The sequence below is a fragment of the Manis pentadactyla genome, chromosome 1 (assembly GCF_030020395.1).
Source record: "Manis pentadactyla isolate mManPen7 chromosome 1, mManPen7.hap1, whole genome shotgun sequence".
Taxonomy (NCBI): domain Eukaryota; kingdom Metazoa; phylum Chordata; class Mammalia; order Pholidota; family Manidae; genus Manis; species Manis pentadactyla.
In genome coordinates this window covers 132,609,784-132,627,814 of record NC_080019.1, presented here as the reverse complement: position 1 = coordinate 132,627,814, position 18,031 = coordinate 132,609,784, and positions in this window count along the sequence as shown.

Below are 18,031 nucleotides of genomic sequence, written 5' to 3'. Positions count from 1 at the left end.
CTCTCTCCTTGATAATCCTCTCTCTTTCCCTGATAACCCTCTCCACTATCTGGACAAAAAGAGATCCTACAATGTTAGCTGCTATGCCACCCACCACTCAGGGCCTCTAAGCAGTCTTCCATCTGATGGGAGGGCTAATTCTGCAGCTTCCCATGTCTCCACTCTTTCCCAATTTTGGGGAAGGCCCCACCCTTCTAGGAGGTGCTTTACCCTAGGCCAATTCCCTATTAGGGGCTCCCCAGTTGGAAACCCCACATATAGAGGGTTCCAGAGTAAAGCTTCCACCTCCACCTCTTCAGCCATTGGGCCCTCCCCATTATCCCTAGAGGCAGCCTGCCTAAGGGTTGCACCCATTTAGACAGATTTCAGGTTCAGCGGTCCTGCTGACTACTGCCAGGTGTAACTCTGGGAGGAAAATCTCAGGGCAAAATACCTCTAAAACTGAAATCAGTCAAAGGAAGAAATAAAGTACAAGAAACCCATTTATTTCTTACAAGCATTCATCCAGTATTGACTAGTCTGAAGCAGAAGAGAGCTCCACTCTACCTCTCTAGCCAGATAAATCCTCCCATGCCCTTGTAATTACCTATTGATATGTAGATGGATAAACCTCCCCACTCCTTGGAAACACCTATTGATATGCAGATGCACTAAAGCCAGGTGAGAGATTCTGGAAATATTGCAATTTTACCCACACATGTTATGATAATGAGGTAACTTTAACATAATATGAGACTCCTTTATCAGTCTCAACATTTAGGAAATCCCAGTGGTTTTGGGAGTTCTCTGTCAGAAATGGGACAAAGACCATAACATATTTCTTATTATAATTCACAATACCACAGATTATAATCCATGTAGCACTACTTTAAAGGTAAATAATCAAAGGTGGATAAAATATGAAGGTAACAAAATATAGTTTTCTAAATACAAATATACTTCTCTAGAATCAAATATAATACTCTTGTAAGAATCAGGCCATCATTAGCTCCCATAATAATCCATCTACAAAGTGAAGTATATAGAAGATAAACATTAAAAAAAAACAACAACAGGTAAACAGCAATTGGATAATGACTCTCTGAAGGTTAGTTGAGTTATGCCATGGTATTGTTGCCTCTTCTTTGATTTTGTTTAGCCAAGTAGCCTGCAGGGATCTTAAACTAATGCTAGTCCTCTCATCAAAGTGCCCGCTCTAGATAGCTACCCCCAGTCACAAGCTATCGTAAGTTCCTGACATGACTCTCCAACAGCCTTTGTGATCAACAGTCTTTCCTGCCTCCCAGTACCTTCTCCTTCTCCACCCCTTAGATAAGCTCCCCCTCCCATGTAATTTACCAAAACATCACTCTTTTGGTTAGAATTGACCAGTCTGGGCTTAACGTGGAAACCCTAAAACACTACACCCACAGACCCTAATAAAGACATGTCCTCCATATGTATTTATAAGTACATGCCTCCTATTATTTCACAGTAAGTCATATAATGCTGGATAACTTACTTGATTGCCATATTAAATATGTAGGAAATCTTCCTGAAACAAGGCTCAAACACATGCAAAAATTGTTTGCTATAATAGAAACAGTCCACAAATTGTCTAAGGCTAGGTGAGATAAATTAAAAATTAAAGAACAAAACGAGAATCTGAACTTGTGCCAATCCTTTTAAAATATGTCTGGCTAAGACAGAAATCTAAAGCTCTTTTATAACACATTGCCATTTTTGTAGTTCCTTGTGGCCTTTAAGGAACCCTGTTGAAAAAAACAGGAGGCGTGTCCTTCTTCCTTTGAGAATATAATGTACTATCTATGAAAAAAACAACAACAAGTTTCTTCAGTAAGATATGTTTGCTGCTTAGGTCAGATAGTGAGAAAATCATCTCCAGCTCTCTCTAGTGGGAAGACCAGAGCCAAATGTCTACTTTGGTCTTCCTTCTTCCTGACTCAGGCCACCAAGTCTCTCTAGGAATAGCAGCACAGGTTGAACAAAGTGGAGCCCCTTTTAGCATCAGGAGGAAGTATGAGGTGCTCCAGCTGACAGGGAGATTATAGGGAGAGATGTGGGAAAAAAAAAAAAAGTTTTGGGAGGAGGAAGAGCCTAGTTGGTGAAGCAATCTTTTTAAAAGCCTAGCTCTAAAAGCTTTACCCTTTCCAAGTTTAAGGAACTACTTAGTTAGATGGAGCTGCAAACTCTAATCTGTAATTCCCACATATTCTTTTGCTCATTTGGAATCTATCTGATACTTCAGTAAATAAGTTTAGGTACCTGGACTCAATTTTTGCATGTTTTTAGACTAGAAAAGTTTTATAGGGCATTCTGTTCTCAGGGAGAGAAAAGGAAAGGGAGGCAATTTATTCATCTTCATGGACCCCAGATCAGCTCTTTCTGCTTTCACTCCAGGTTACCATGTTGAGTCACCAGAGGCCACTGCAGCAAAGCAAAGAGTGGCGATGATCTTTTATCTTAATGATACTTCTCCCATTTCAGGTGTGAGAGACAGGAATACAAATACTGAAAGAGGTTTCCCTATTAGCAAGAAATCACCGTTTGGGCAGAAAGCAAAGGACTTTATCACACTCCAGTCCATCTAGACATTACCATAAGTTGGCACTTATTTTAGTTTCTCTGAATAAACATAAATTATGAATTTAAAATATACCAATTTAGTTGTATTATTTTTATTAGTTGTCTATCATTATAATATTGCCTTGTATTTCTACCTTAAATTTTTGTACTTTGTAATTCTATTTAGTCAAAAGCTTATTGCTTTTATCAAACATAGTTTAAGGTAGAGATAAAAATTTTAATATAAACTTTGTCATGGTGTTTTCTCTAAGTTCAAGAAAAGAAAAAAAACTGCAAAAAAGTAAAATAATGCATGTTAAGTTCAGTAAGTCCTCAGGTATTAACCAAGTGAGGGCATGTCCATTTAGAGGAAGGTATGCATAACTACAGTATGTGGCTATAGCATAGAGGCAAAATAAAGCCATCACTAATTATTCTAATTATTTTATTTCAAAGGAGCATAAGAAAAGGTCCAGTACAATGTATAAAGCAAGTTAATGGTAAACCAGCATGCATTTTTATTTCTAAGTAGATAACCTCTCTTCTCCCTACAATCTTAAAAAGTTAAAGTTATATGTGATCCCAAATCATAAAATCATGTTCAATTGTTTCTTAAAAGGTTTTAACTATAATCTAGCAATCAGCACTGGTTGTAGAGGACTTTTATTATACATAGCAAATAACCCAAAAGGAATAGCTTTCAGTGTGTATGATCCCCAAGACTTTTTAAATATATTATTTCATTTGCACCATTAAAAAAACAAAAAACAAAACCCCAAACCTATTCCTATTGGCCATAATGTAATATAACACAAGGTACTTTACTCTGAATTCATTACCCAAAGAAAAAATGTTGAAATGCAGTTGTTAATGTATCCAATACTACTATCATCCTGATATTTCATATCAGAGTAATGGGTCTGGAGAACCAAGCCAATTATGAGCTTTGGATGGGCAATCAAAATCTCACTGGGAAGAATGCAGGATAGAAATTGCTTCAACCAAGAGTTCAAAATAGCAAAGGAGAAAAGACAAGTGCACAGAAGTCACAACAAAATTTTCTAACAAGTAACTGAATGGTATCCAGCAATTAATCATATCATTACATTAATTTTCCCACTTAACAGTGGTAAAGCAGTATATGTTTGACTACTTTCTATCCAACTAAATAGAAATATGGAAAGAGCTAAAGTTTCCTTTTTTAAGAGCATTATATAAAATATCATTCTAAGCCACAGAACTTTCTGTTTATGCTTGTGACAAAAATATGTTTATTATTTTTGGTTTGATATAAGGTAGCATAGTGAAAAAGTCACTGCTCAATATACGCATGAGTCTGAGTGTGCCATTTAACACCGCTGTGCTTCAGTTTCAAGCTTATGGGCTTAGACGGGCTCAGCAGAAAGGTCTTGCAGGTATAGGATTCCATGATCTTAGGGCATGCACTTTATGTACTCTCCATGGCTGCATGGTTTAAGAGGCCTGCACATAGCACGTGGATTGCCTAGAGGGCTGCATCTGCTTTATGAGTATCCATGCCAGCGTTTACAAAAACATACCAAAAGAGTATGGCATGTAAACCATGCTCTTTCCCTTTTCCATATGCATGCCATTTATTTCAGAGTTCACTGCTCTGTTCCTGTGTGTTATGGACAGAAAACACACTCAGGAGACTCGTGGCGTTTTCCTGTAGGACAGTATGGCTCCAAGTATGCCACATTCTTTCCTAAACTGGAGATTTTCCCAATAGTTTCTAGAGTTAAAAAGTAGTTTTACTGTATAAAGGCCTATTTTGCTATTCTTAAATTGATTTCTGTAGATTACTATTCAATACTCAGTGAAAAATCCAACTGTGCACCAGGTGCTGTAGGAACACAAAGTTAGTCACATCCTCACCCAGTGGGCATAATTACGATCCACATGAGACAGGTAAATCAAACCGACACAAGCACTGACAACTTTTGCAAACACAGTGGTCATCTGTGAGTGTGAACGAAGCCTTAAGGTGACTGTATCGAGCACGACAGCTTCTGTCTCTTTATTATCAGGCCAAGTTTACCTCAAATGCAACTGCTTCTTAAAGATGTTAGAACTAAATAGGACCAATAAGTCTGTGGCCAATTGAAAACATGAATAATATAGTGGTACAGGCTAGCATAATTTATGTTAGTGCTTCTTTAATTGTGTTTGCAGTATTCGCAAGGAAGCATTCTGTTTGGATAATTACTTATCTTCCTGAAGATCAGTAATTTGGCTCCTGAACACTTCAGAAAATTACTCAAAATCTTGCAAGAAGAGAATTTCCCACAAACACTCCGACCTACAAAGTATAAATGAGTGCTTTTTTCATCCTCTCCACCAGAATATTTTAAGAAAATTTTCTAAGCATTTGTGTGTGTCTTTTTTGGTAAAGAGAGGGCCAGTTATTCTCCTTTTTTTCATGTGTGCAATTTATTGTGCCATACAATAAAAAAATTAGAAATGTTACAATTTAAGGGAAATTAAATATATGCTGTTAAAAAAGAGACAAGCCTCAAATGGAGTGATTTGCCTCTCCCTACAAGAGGTAGAGACTTAATTACAGTTTCACTCTATGTAACCTTTGCAGTCAATCTGAAATTTCTTTATCAACACCAGTGAGGTAATCTGTATGATTAAAATTTTGCAGTCCCCTGGCCCCCAATAGGAAGACATCCGGCTTGAAACAATCCTTTCTTTTCTTTTGCTAATAACGTCTTTTCCCCACTCTCCTGCCTAGAAAACCTTCCATTTTCTACAACAGCTGGGAGCTCATCTATTTGCTAGATGGTGTGCTGCCTGATTCATGAATCATTGAATAAAGCCAATTATATCCTCAAATCTACTGAGTTAAATTTTTGTCCTTTAACAGGGCTAAGATACTTATAGGTGATAAATATATGCAACATGCTTAATAAGAAAATACTAAATGTCATATCTCTACATAAAAATGTTGAAGGGGTCACAGGCAGGCTGTTACACAACATGCTACTTTGACAAAATTGATTATTTTAAATTAAAAATTACTTGAGAAACAGGCAGTGCAAGAATACTCTGTTCCCCACCTCCAATATCACTTCCTTTTGTCTTCAGAAATCAGGACATAAATCTCCCATGTGAAGGGTACCCGCCCTGTACCAGGAGGTAAGGATACATCCTTATCATCAGACAGGGAATTTGGAGCCTAAAAATTTATGTAAACAAATCTTACTTTTACAAAGTTATTACCTGAGCCCAAATTCTGTTTAGAATTCCTTGCTAATTGAAGTTCCTGAAGGTAAGTTTCTTTGCCTGTCTAGTCCTCACAGATTTAGGGTCTCTTTGGGTAAAGAGTATGAAAACTGCCTGCCTTGGTCATTTCTTTAGGTCCCAATTTCATTATTGGGCCTCAGTACACTTGTAATAAAACTTTTGGTATTTTTCTTCTGTTAATCTGTCTCAAAGCAATTGATTACTAGACTAGCTGGAAGAACATTAAAGGGTACAGGGAAATTTTTCTTCCCCAACAATATTCTGTCATTAATATGTATTTAAGCACACTGGATATTTATTTGTGAATTATTTTTGTTCTTTCTAACTGTTGACAACCAATAAAATAATAGTTCTAAAATTTGGATTTCATATGACTTAATGTAAATATATATATACATATATATATATGTACATATATATATGTATTTTTTCCCCAAGCCTATTTCTCAACAGTCTCCAGTCTTCTGAAGCATAACGAACAAGTTCTTACATGGTGAACAAGTTCTTACATAGTGAATAAGTTCTTACAGGGTGAACAGTGCAAGGGCAGTGATATCACAGAAACTTTCGGTTTTGATCACGCATCATGAACTATAAACAATCAAGTCAGATATGATTATTCGTTTGATTTTTATACTTGATTCATGCGTGAATCCCACATTTCTCCCTTATTATTATTATTATTATTTTTTTAAATTAAATGCTGAAGTGGTAGGTAGATGCAAGATAAAGGTAGAAAACATAATTTAATGCTGGAAGAGGGCAAATGTAGATGATCAGGTCTGTGCCTATAGACTAAGGATTAATCCAAGCTAGACAAGGGCAACAAAATATCCACGGATGCAGAAGATTTCTCTCAAAACAGGGGGGGTGAGGTTCTAAGTCTCCCCTCTGTTGGTCCCCAATTTCTCTCCTGATGGCCCCCCTGCGACTGTGCCTGCCTTAGGTTGTTCCTCCCTTGAGGAATCTTACCCATCGCTGGCTAACCAGTCATCTTCTGGGGCCATACAGGGAAGTGTAAAGTTGGTAAGTGAGAGAGAAGCAATATTCTTTGAAAAGGTTAGCTTTTTACTTCTTTGCAGATTTATGCCCTGTGGCTTCTGTGCCCAGCATTTGTCTTGAGGTATCTTTACCACTTGGAAGAATTATGATACTCGGTAATTTTCGATATGAGGCACTAATTCTACTAAAAGGTTGTAATTAGGAAGGAAGAAGAAAAGCTATAGAAGTAGCAGACGGAAGAAAACATGGGAAGATTGATTATTTCTTTGACATATCTTCTTGTAGAGTAACATAAGCATGTATAGGTTTTAAACTACTAATTAAATTGTGCACACACATTAACATAATAGGAATATGGCTACATAACAAAAGCAGACCTACAATTACCAGCCATATCCAGTGAAACCAAGAAAACCAGTTAGGTACCCTAGGCATTTGTGAAAACTTATCAATGATATGATGGATATTGTCTAACTGAATTTGAATAGTTTGAGAAAAATCAGACAAATTAAAACAACACATTCCTGGGAACTGTTCACATCCCATATGCTCTTTTAACAGTAGATAGTCTATAGTCACATGATTTTGGAGCACTGCAACTTGCACTTCTCCTAATTCTTGGTTGAGTTCCGACAGTATAGATCCAGTCAAATTTGTTGTTTTACTGTATGCACAGGCCAGCTTAGATATCTCCTTCTTCATTCCAATGGCAAGTCCAGGAACCAGTGGGATGACTGCAGCTACAACTGCAGCAGCGCCAGGATCTTTGTTGAAGTTTTTTGATGATCATCTTCTGGAATGACTCTTTCACAGGATGTTGATGTTGGAAGTTCTTCTTCATATTGTATCTTAATTCGTTTTCTGTGTAGGCAAATTAGGCTTTGATCCTCTGTATAAACACAAACAAACCCTTTGCCCACACTTTGATATCGCCTTTATACCATTGTGAAGAACCTAATGGAGGTCACCACAAAGGAACTGCTTTTCTTTTTTTAAGAGAAAGGAATATTATCAGAAAAATGTACTTCCATAGCTGATCATCTGACACCGTTTAAAAGATCAAAATTAAGGATATGTAAAGCATGCATTAATTGTTGATTTGCAGTTAGTTTTATCCTATCAGGGAGTAATCCCCCTTTTCTTTCTCTCTCTTTTTTTTTTCGTTATCATTAATCTGCAGTTACATGAAGAATATTATGTTTACTAGGCTCTCCCCTACACCAAGTCCCCCCCACAAACCCCATTACAGTCACTGTCCATCAGCATAGCAAAATGTTGTAGAATCACTACTTGTCTTCTCTGTGTTACAAAGCCCTTCCCTTTCTCCCACCTCCCACATTATGCATGCTAATCATAATACTCCCTTTCTTCTCCCCCCTCCTTATCCTTCCCTACCCACCCATCCTCCTCAGTCCCTTTCCCTTTGGTACCTGTTAGTCCATTCTTGGGTTCTGTGATTCTGCTGCTGTTTTGTTCCTTCAGTTTTTCCTTTGTTCTTATACTCCACAGATGAGTGAAATCATTTGGTATTTGTCCTTCTCTGCTTGGCTTATTTCACTGAGCATAATACCTTCTAGCTCCATCCATGTTGTTGCAAATGGTAGGATTTGTTTTCTTCTTATGGCTGAATAATATTTCATGTGTATATGTACCACATCTTCTTTATCCAGTCATCTACTGATGGACACTTAGGTTGCTTCCAATTCTTGGCTATTGTAAATAGTGCTGCGATAAACATAGGGGTGCATCTGTCTTTTTCAAACTGGAGTGCTGCATCCTTAGGGTAAATTCCTAGGAGTGGAATTCCTGGGTCAAATGGTAAGTCTATTTTGAGCATTTTGAGGAACCTCCATACTGCTTTCCACAATGGTTGAACTAATTTACATTCCCACCAGCAGTGTAGGAGGGTTCCTCTTTCTCCACAACCTCGCCAACATTTGTTGTTGTTTGTCTTTCGGATGGTAGCCATCCTTACTGGTGTGAGGTGATATCTCATTGTGGTTTTAATTTGCATTTCTCTGATAATTAGCAATGTGGAGCATCTTTTCATGTGTCTGTTGGCCATCTGAATTTCTTTTTTGGAGAATTGTCTGTTCAGTTCCTCTGCCCATTTTTTAATTGGATTATTTGTTTTTTGTTTGTTGAGGTGGGTGAGCTCTTTATATATTTTGGATGTCAAGCCTTTATCAGATCTGTCATTTACAAATATATTCTCCCATACTGTAGGGTGCCTTTTTGTTCTATTGATGGTGTCTTTTGCTGTACAGAAGCTTTTCAGCTTAAAAAGTCCCACTTGTTCATTTTTGCTTTTGTTTTCCTTGCCCGGGGAGATATGTTCAAGAAGAGGTCACTCATGTTTATGTCTAGTAAATATATATTTTATATCTATTGTGTATGTTAACTTTTTCACAACCAGTTGATAAGTATCAGAGATTAACCGATTACCATTGTCAATCTTTTTCATGTAATCTACCTAAACTTGCTAATTTAATTGATGGTTTTCTTATTTAGGTGATCTAAATATATCAAAATTACACTCTGTGTGGAAAATGTTGAAATGTTTCCACTTTTTTCTTTTTAAAACATCTCTGTTGTCCTAAGTGCCTTTAAGTCACTTACAAGTGCATCATATTTTAAAGAGATGTTTTAAATTGAAATATGGGCACTTGCAGTCAAGGATGCCTGGGTCCAAACTCTGAGACTTCATGACTCTGCGGTGTTATCCAGTTGCTAGAGCTTTCTGTCTTCTAGCTTTCTCAACTATGAAATGGAAATAATAATGTATCTCAGAAAGCATCTGTAAGAAATAAATAGGATGATGTGCATAAAGGGCTTAACTCAGTATATAGCATACATTAGCTATTTAAAATTTACCAAATTGTTAATAAATGTAGCTGACAAAGTTCACATAGAGGACTTGACCACCTGGTTGACCCTTGAGCTGGGCCTTGGCAATCAGAGGCTCCTCCCCGCCCTTATCTTTAGACTGTATGTTCTGCATACTGTTCCCATACTAGCAGCCTCTCCAAGGACTTAGCCTTAAGAGGATAAAGTGTTGTTGAGACTATCTGGATGGTATGTACCCATTTAAGCCTTGCATTTAAGATTTTTTCAGGTGGGTGCAGAGACCTACTTCTCTTGAGTTCATCCAAAAGAAACCTCATAAGTTCCCATATTAAAACTGCCTCCTACCCCTCTGGGTGGCCTGCCTCATTCTTCAGCTTCTCCTTGCCCTGTGTGTATGGGGGTCAGTTTCAGATTTCACCCGGGAAGCTCCTGAGTTTTCAAACAAAGAAATGTGAATGTTAGCATGTTCTCTGGCTTTAGACATGAAACATGCTTTATGTAATACTATAAAATGCATGTTTTTAAAAGATGTTTCCTTCTATAATTATCTTTTACTCCATGCCATTTTTTCATATAATAGCCCTCCTGCTAAGAGTTTAGTCATTTTACTTATAAGCAACTCAAATTAATTTTTTTTCAATTGACAGCTAGTAAGTAACTATAATCAAGAAAGCACTTCTATGTTACAAGCAACACAGAAAAGGGGGCCTATTATAAAGAACTGATAGTATAATGCTTTCTGAACTACCTAACTACATTAAATCTGACCCTAACTTTTATTTTCTTTTTTGCATTAGGCTTGAAGAGTTGATTACAGACAATTACCTGTTATTTATTAGGCATCTATTTTGTTGATCAGACATATTTAGAAAAAAATATAAATTAGTTATTTGGAAATCTTAGCCAATAAGTTGTCAGCCTGTGATGACTTGGCTTGGTTTTGCACTTTTAAATCAGTTTTTGGCATTGGTAGCTATAGTCACTTTGGTAATTAGAGATAAAAGCTGAATTAAGAAGATAGAAATCTATTAATATATAATAATGGCATCAGAGTCACCAATAAATAAAACTGCTTCTCTGAAATCATTAGAATAGAATTTAACTTTCAAAAAATATCTGAACAGGCAATACTCTCACACTTTATTTAAGAAATAAATTACAGAATTACATTATGTAGTGATTAGGAAATTGATCTTGCATTTTCCCATTTTTAAGCATTCTGTAGCAGAAAAATTATTACTCTGGATTCAAGGTAAACTTTTGCTCTTGAAGCTTGAAATTGGGCAGGTCAATTAATCTTTCTCTGTCAATTTTTTTTCATTTGTAAATTTAGAGAATCAGACTCATATGTTATATCTAAAATTTCTCATCCCTTTGACTAACAGGCTATGGAATACAAATGATGATTGTAAGGAGAACAAAACGTTTAGTGTACCACTGTATGTTTGATTGCAAGTAAAAGGAAATCCATGCATAGGAAGTTTATAAGCAATTATGATTATTATGACTTTAGATTTCAAATAAGAAAAATGTCTTCTTTCAAATCTACCAAATAATAAATTTAAGTGAAAGGAGTTAAGACAGAAACATTGAATTCGACAACACTTTGGCCTTTCTAATATTGAATGAAGCTAATTTTACCATACTCAGTACCACCTGTAATTTGAAGAAGATATGCTTAAAGGTGAAATTTTCTGAACATTGACTTTCTTGTATGAACAATGAATTTTGAAGTTACACTTTGTAACCAATCCTTAATATTGCCATTTGCTAATTTCAAGGTGTATTAGGTATAATTATTCTTTTAATAAGGGCAGCAGTAAAATGTGTGTCACATAGCAGGCTTCATGGAAGTTGTCACATTCCTGGTTCTTCCCCACAGCATTTTCCATCCCCACTTTGCAACCAGTATCAGCACTAGTTTTTCAACACCAAAACTTTCTTAAATAAAACTGCTTTATTTCAAGGAAAAGTTAAAGAACAGTTCCTCAGGTGTTTTAAGACAATGGCTGCTTTAACTTTGATTAAATAACTCTACAATTCATTCTGGAATGATTCCAGACCTTCGGTACTAATGCTTTAGCTTAAGTAGGAGCCCTGCCACATTCCTATTTCTGGGAGCTGGTCTTGATGGCTATTCATTAGTGTTATTATGAGAACAGTTATGATAGCAATGGAGGGATCAAGCCCTAAACAGGTGTGGGATCCAGACAGAGGGCAGTTTTCACGGCAGTAGGCCTGAGATCATTGTGAAACATCAGAAGACATAATTTGAAGTGGTGAGAAAGGGACAGGGCCAATGTCACAGCTGGGAAAGACAATATAAAGCTGGCTGCAAGTCTGATGTATGAAAAGGAAATGGGCAACCAAGATATAAAGCCAAAATGGAGTAGAGATACTAAGAGACCAAGGTTTTAGGTGAGTCTGTAGAAATTCCATACATGGATCAGAGGCCTCCATGCATGCCTCCATTCTGGTTCACCTGGGTACGTTTTGAATGCAGACAAGACACCTACATTGCTGATGTACCTGGTTGTCTTCAAGTCAGTATGAGTGACATCATCCTTGGTTTTATTTTGTATGTGGCAGAATATTAAGTGTACTGAAACAGGGATCACATCATTAAATGGTAAGATATTATTTAAATAAAAACTCTTTGTAGAAAAATGAAAATTTATCCAAAAGATGATTAAAATGAACTTTTTAATTCTGGTATGATCTTGAAAGTGGATTTCAATCCAAAAGCAACCAAAAGGAACAGTGCTTATCTTTCTCATCCTTCCTGTCAGTTACCAGCCTCTTCCACTGTTTGTAGTTCTACACAGTCATTCAATAGGTATTTACTGAATCTTTGTCATTCTCCAGGGATTCTTCTAGGCCCTGGAAATAAAGCAGGAACAAAATTATTTCTCCATGCTTTTGTCCACAGAAATGTCTCTGACAAGTCCTCCTAGAAATGAAGTATGTTTTCACACTTTATGTTTTCTCTTATCTATGAAGTACTTCTTCAACAACTTACTAGTTGAGGTAGAATAAACTGATAAAATTATTTTAGCATTCTGGACATGTAGCAGTTTGCTGAATGGAGACTGGGTGAATGTTTTGTAAACAGTCATTTCAGAAACTGTTAGCAATTTATGAACTTTTTGAGCTTGGGTCAGACATGTTTTCGTTCTTGGTGGGGTTCCATTGGGGAGACACTTCCGTATGGAGAGATGAGGCATTTTATTCATCCATTTTCATATTTCCGACCTAATGAAGTTATCTGAATGCAGCTTGTTCCACTTTAAATGTTAAATACGTTATTTTGAACCATAATTGCATGTACGTTTAGCAAGACTAGGCCTTTCCAGAAATAGAATGTTTGTCATTTTTATCTTAATGTATACAGACCATATTGGCTTTAAAAGAACAGGTGGTTCTTAAAATTTACCTTCCATACTCTGCCCTCAAATCATGCCATTCTCAAACATTCATTTATAAGGAGACTGAGAGAAAATGTGTCAGGTTAGCAGGACTGCTCAGACTGGCCTTCTAATAGGTTGTTATACTCATACATTTACAATTAAATGAATATATTTTGTGTAAAGGATGCCAGATGCTTTGGGGTTGCTCTATCTCTTGCATTTTTTCCTTTGGGGGTCTGGTACCTGATACCATTTAAACTGAGGGAACAAATATTGAAAAATTAGTTTTCCATTATAATTATTGCCTATTTTGGACCACAAGAGGTCACACCATTCTCTATGTAGGGTCAAATTTTGTTCTGGAAGTTAAAGATTGTACTATTAAAAATCCTGAGAAGGAAATGGGATAGGCTTTGGTTTTTAGAGAGGCAAACAAATTGCTCCTTTTCTGGGGACCTAGGGAGTTGTTCACAGACTCAGAGAAAGGCAGTGTAGAGCAGGACCTTTCAACCTAACATCTGGGGTAATTCTTCATTGTGGAGGGCAGCCCCGTGCACTATAGGATGCTTATAGTATCCTGGCCTCCATCCACTGAATGCCAGCACTACAATCCCCCAATCATGACAATCAGAAAGTCTACAGATGTTGTCAAATGTTTCTTGGAGGACAAAAGAGTCCTCAGTTGTGAAGGACTGAGCTGGGGAAATTCTTCTTGAGAAGGTAATTGGTGCCAAAAAAAATTGATGGCACTGAGGAAGAGAATCCATCAATAGGACTATGTAGGGAAGTGGAGAAGCAGCCAATAGTCCATAGAGCTGGTCTCTCTCTTTTTTAGAGAAGATTTATTTCTTTTTTAGAGAAATTTTGAGTTGACAACAAAATTAAGATGGGGGTACAGAGATTTCCCATATGTGTCCTGTTCCTATACAAGCATAGTCTCCCCTGTTGTAAACATCACTCACCAAGAATGGTACACTTTTAATCAAGGATGAACCTACTTTACCTGAGGGTTCATTCTTGGTATTGTATATTCAATGGATTTAGACAGTGCATAATGATATATATCCATCATTATATTATCATACAAACTATTTCCCTTCTTTAGAAGTTCTCTGTGCTCTGCCTATATGCTCCCCACTCCTGGCAACCACTGATCATTTTATCATCTCCATAATTTTGCCTTTCGCAGATGTCATACAGTTGGAATCATACAGTATGTAGACTTCTCTGATTGGCTTTCTTCACTTAGTAATATTCATGTGAAGTTTCTCCACGTCTTTTTATGGCTTGATAGCTCACTCCTTTTTAGCACTGAATACTATCCCATTGTCTGGATATGCCAGTTTATCTATTCACTTATTGAAGGACATCTTAGTTGTTTGTTTGCAGTTTTGATAATTATGAAAAAGCTGCTATAAACATCTGTTTGCAAGTTTTTAATGTGGACATAAGTTTCCATATCTTTTGGGTAAATACCAAGGAACATAGTTGCTAGATCATATGGTTAAGAATATGCTTAGTTTTGTAAGAAACCACCAAACTGTCTTTCAAAGTGGCTCTATTATGACATCCATTATTCAAATGTGGCTTCTCCATTTATGTTTTGTTGTGTCTCTGTTTTCTCAAGTTTTCATAAGACTTCATTGAACATCTCTGCTTGACCTCTCAGAAATTAAGGCTATGTTTTAGGCTACAAGTAAAATGATACAGAAAGTACAGTCCTGGAGAATTGTTTAAAAGAGCGTGAAAAGGTAACTTACAGGGTAAAGCAAAGATGGGGGGAGATGACAAACAAGTACCAGGTTTTATGTGTGCAACATGCCAGCACTTCTCAAGCATCTTCAGATATTCCTAACAGCAAATGTTAAGTTGGGTTAATTAGACTACTTTTTGAGTAGATGTAGTGTGGAAAGAAAAGTGAAAGGTTGATACTGGCAGATTACAGAAATTATGAATATTTGGTTACTGACAATATAATTACAGGACTTTTCAACATGTTATCCTAATAAGTATAATGAGAAATTTCTGGATCCCAGGCAGAAGAATAGGGTTAAAAGAAAATAAGAGATTGAAGAGCATGAGTTTTTCAGTATACCTTAAATTTGACAAATATTTATACATACACTTTTCTTGAGTCTGATAATTCAACTGAAGGTGATTAAAGGAAGAAGTCATAGGATAAAAACCCTCAGGAAATTCATACATTAAATATAAAATAAAAATAAAATAAGCAGTCAATGCTAATGTGAGTGAAGTATTTTTTGGTCTTCCTGATTAGAGGGCAAATTACTTAGGCAGTAAGAATCCAGTACCTGCAAATGGTCATATTTTTTAACCAAGTTATTTAACTTATAGTAGCCTACGAATATATTCTGTAATATTTTCAAAGCTCTATGTATGGACAAACATATTCAAATTGCAGTGTTATTCATAATAATAAAAATTGCAGGAAAACATTTAATGTGTTAGTGTAGGAAACTTGTTAAGCGTATTAGGGTGCAGTCCATGTAATCAAATGAAGTTATTAAGTCTATTTTTTCAAAAATTAATGACAATGTAAAATAATTTCTAGTATAAAACAAGGTAAAATATGACAAATAATATTATTCAAGCCATATTAAGAAAAAAATTATGAAATACTGAAGAAAATGTGCCAAAATATTCAAGAGTAGTTTCTGTCTCTTTAATAAGGTAGACAGTTCTAATTTTTTTCTTATTACTAGAATCCAATAACTTGGGAATAGTAAATACTAATGTATAATAAAACATATATAGATATTTTATTTGTTTATTCTAATACATTTTACATAGCTCAGCGATGTATTTATTTTCAGTCAATTTTTTCCACAAGTGTTGAGTTCCTTGGCTTTAGGAAGGTCATCAAATCTAGTAACAGGTATTAAATACATATTTATTTAAATATGAAGACCAGTAATTTAACATGGTGGCAGGGAAAATGTGTTATTTTCCTTAAAATAAATGAGGATCATCTCATGTAAATGTAAAATATCTGTGCCCTTAACCTAAATAATTCACATTAAAATAAAATAATGTGTATATTCAAATAATGTGCTATGGTTGTTAAGTAGAATATTAATGATTTGTGGATATAGATGAGGGAATCCCATTGCTACCAGCTGCTTGCCTATTAGTAATAGAACTGCTTATGTAACATGAAAATTAACAGACACATAATTCCGTTAAGGAAAAAAAACCAAGTCATCCTGTGCAATAAGAGACTTTCAGATTTAATTACAAACAGTACTGCTCTGCAAATACACATTTGGTTGAAGTCTGTTCTCTCTCAAACCTTTATCTGTCTGGAATCACTTGTCAGACATGAAGGATTTGTTGTCTTGTATGTAATAACTGCCTCCATGCGAGGATTTGTGCAGACACAACTCTGGTCGATACTACCCATGGACAAAAAATATGATTTCTGAGTGCTGTGATCAATATTTGGGCAACCAGCACTTCACATCATGATCCTTTTGTCATATCAAATAGGTTCATTGCCAGCCACTGCTTGATTCCTTTTTCCTTCCCACTTTGTCCCGAATAGATTCTCAAAGTGGTGTCCATCACTGCTTTGACAAGTTTGTATATGTTTGTTACAGTTTCTGCTGTGTCATTATATTTGCCAAGGACGTCTCAGTGAAGAAAAATATAATACCCCTTATAGTTAAGAAAATATTATTCTGGCAAGTGGCAAATTAGAGGCAGTTTTTGCATAATTTCAGAGCGAAGTGAGCAGTTATTTGCCCAGAGGGAACATGAAGTAGCCATGAAGGAAAATGACACCATGTATCTTGAAGGAAATGAAGAAGTAAGAATCTGTGACAATTAGGGTGCTTCAGTGCCATAAATCTCTCTGTTTCTTAAATTTTATCCAGAACTGCTAAGAAGTAAAGCGTTTGCAAGGGAAGGTGTTAAAATCTAAATTCTACCACTAATGTAGCTACTGTCAGATATTCACAAATAGCCTGGTAAAATATCTTAAGTGTTGTATTAAGAAAGTTGAAATTATTTTCAAAGACATGATCATTAGGAAAAGTGGCGTTAATGGAGAGGGAAAGGCAGTAGCAGGATCATCTATTTAAACAGGTTTCAGGCGATCTGCCTATACACACAGTGGATGTTTTTCTTCCTTTGTGGTAATAAAAAATGTCAAAACAGGCAATTTTCTAGACAAGTAAATGAATAGGTATAATGGTTGTGACATTTTAAAAATATAAATGAAAACACAGAATATCCCATTTCCTAATGGTATGTATGATCTTAACACACATGAATTCTATCAACAAAGAGACTTAACAAAAATAGTATCAGAAATACACAAACACAGAAAGAACGTTTGAATCCTGCCTGCAGCACACCATTCATGCCTACGATCTATGTGGGGATAGTATCCCTGCATGCTTTTTGCAAGAACAGATTGCAGATGGAAGAGGAGGAATTTTCTGGGAAGATAATTTCTACATATAATGCACCTTAGCGTTTTTTAAATCTCTTTGCTACTCCTTCATGTTCATTTCATTGATTCTTTTAAAACAAATTTATCTACTTTCATTTAACCATGCATCCAGGCCTGTTGGTATTTCCTACTACTAAGCTTTTCATAGATTCCTGATTTCTGTTCAACTTTCTCATTTTTATAAATGAAATAACTAGAGCCCCAACCAAGCCTTTGAAACACTGTCTCAGGTAGATGGAGACTATGACATATTGTCTTAAATGTAATTTGCAAGTCACATAGGAGGTAGGATGCATTTCTATACCTTTTTATATCCTACCCAACACATGGCTTAGTCATGTTCAGAGATCTGTTACATTTGGTAATGACACTCAATGTCTGCACAATGGAAAGCATGACTTTGGAGTGGAGAGAGGTACAGTGGGCAAAGGCATTTATCTACATGTTGTTCTCACACTGCCAATCT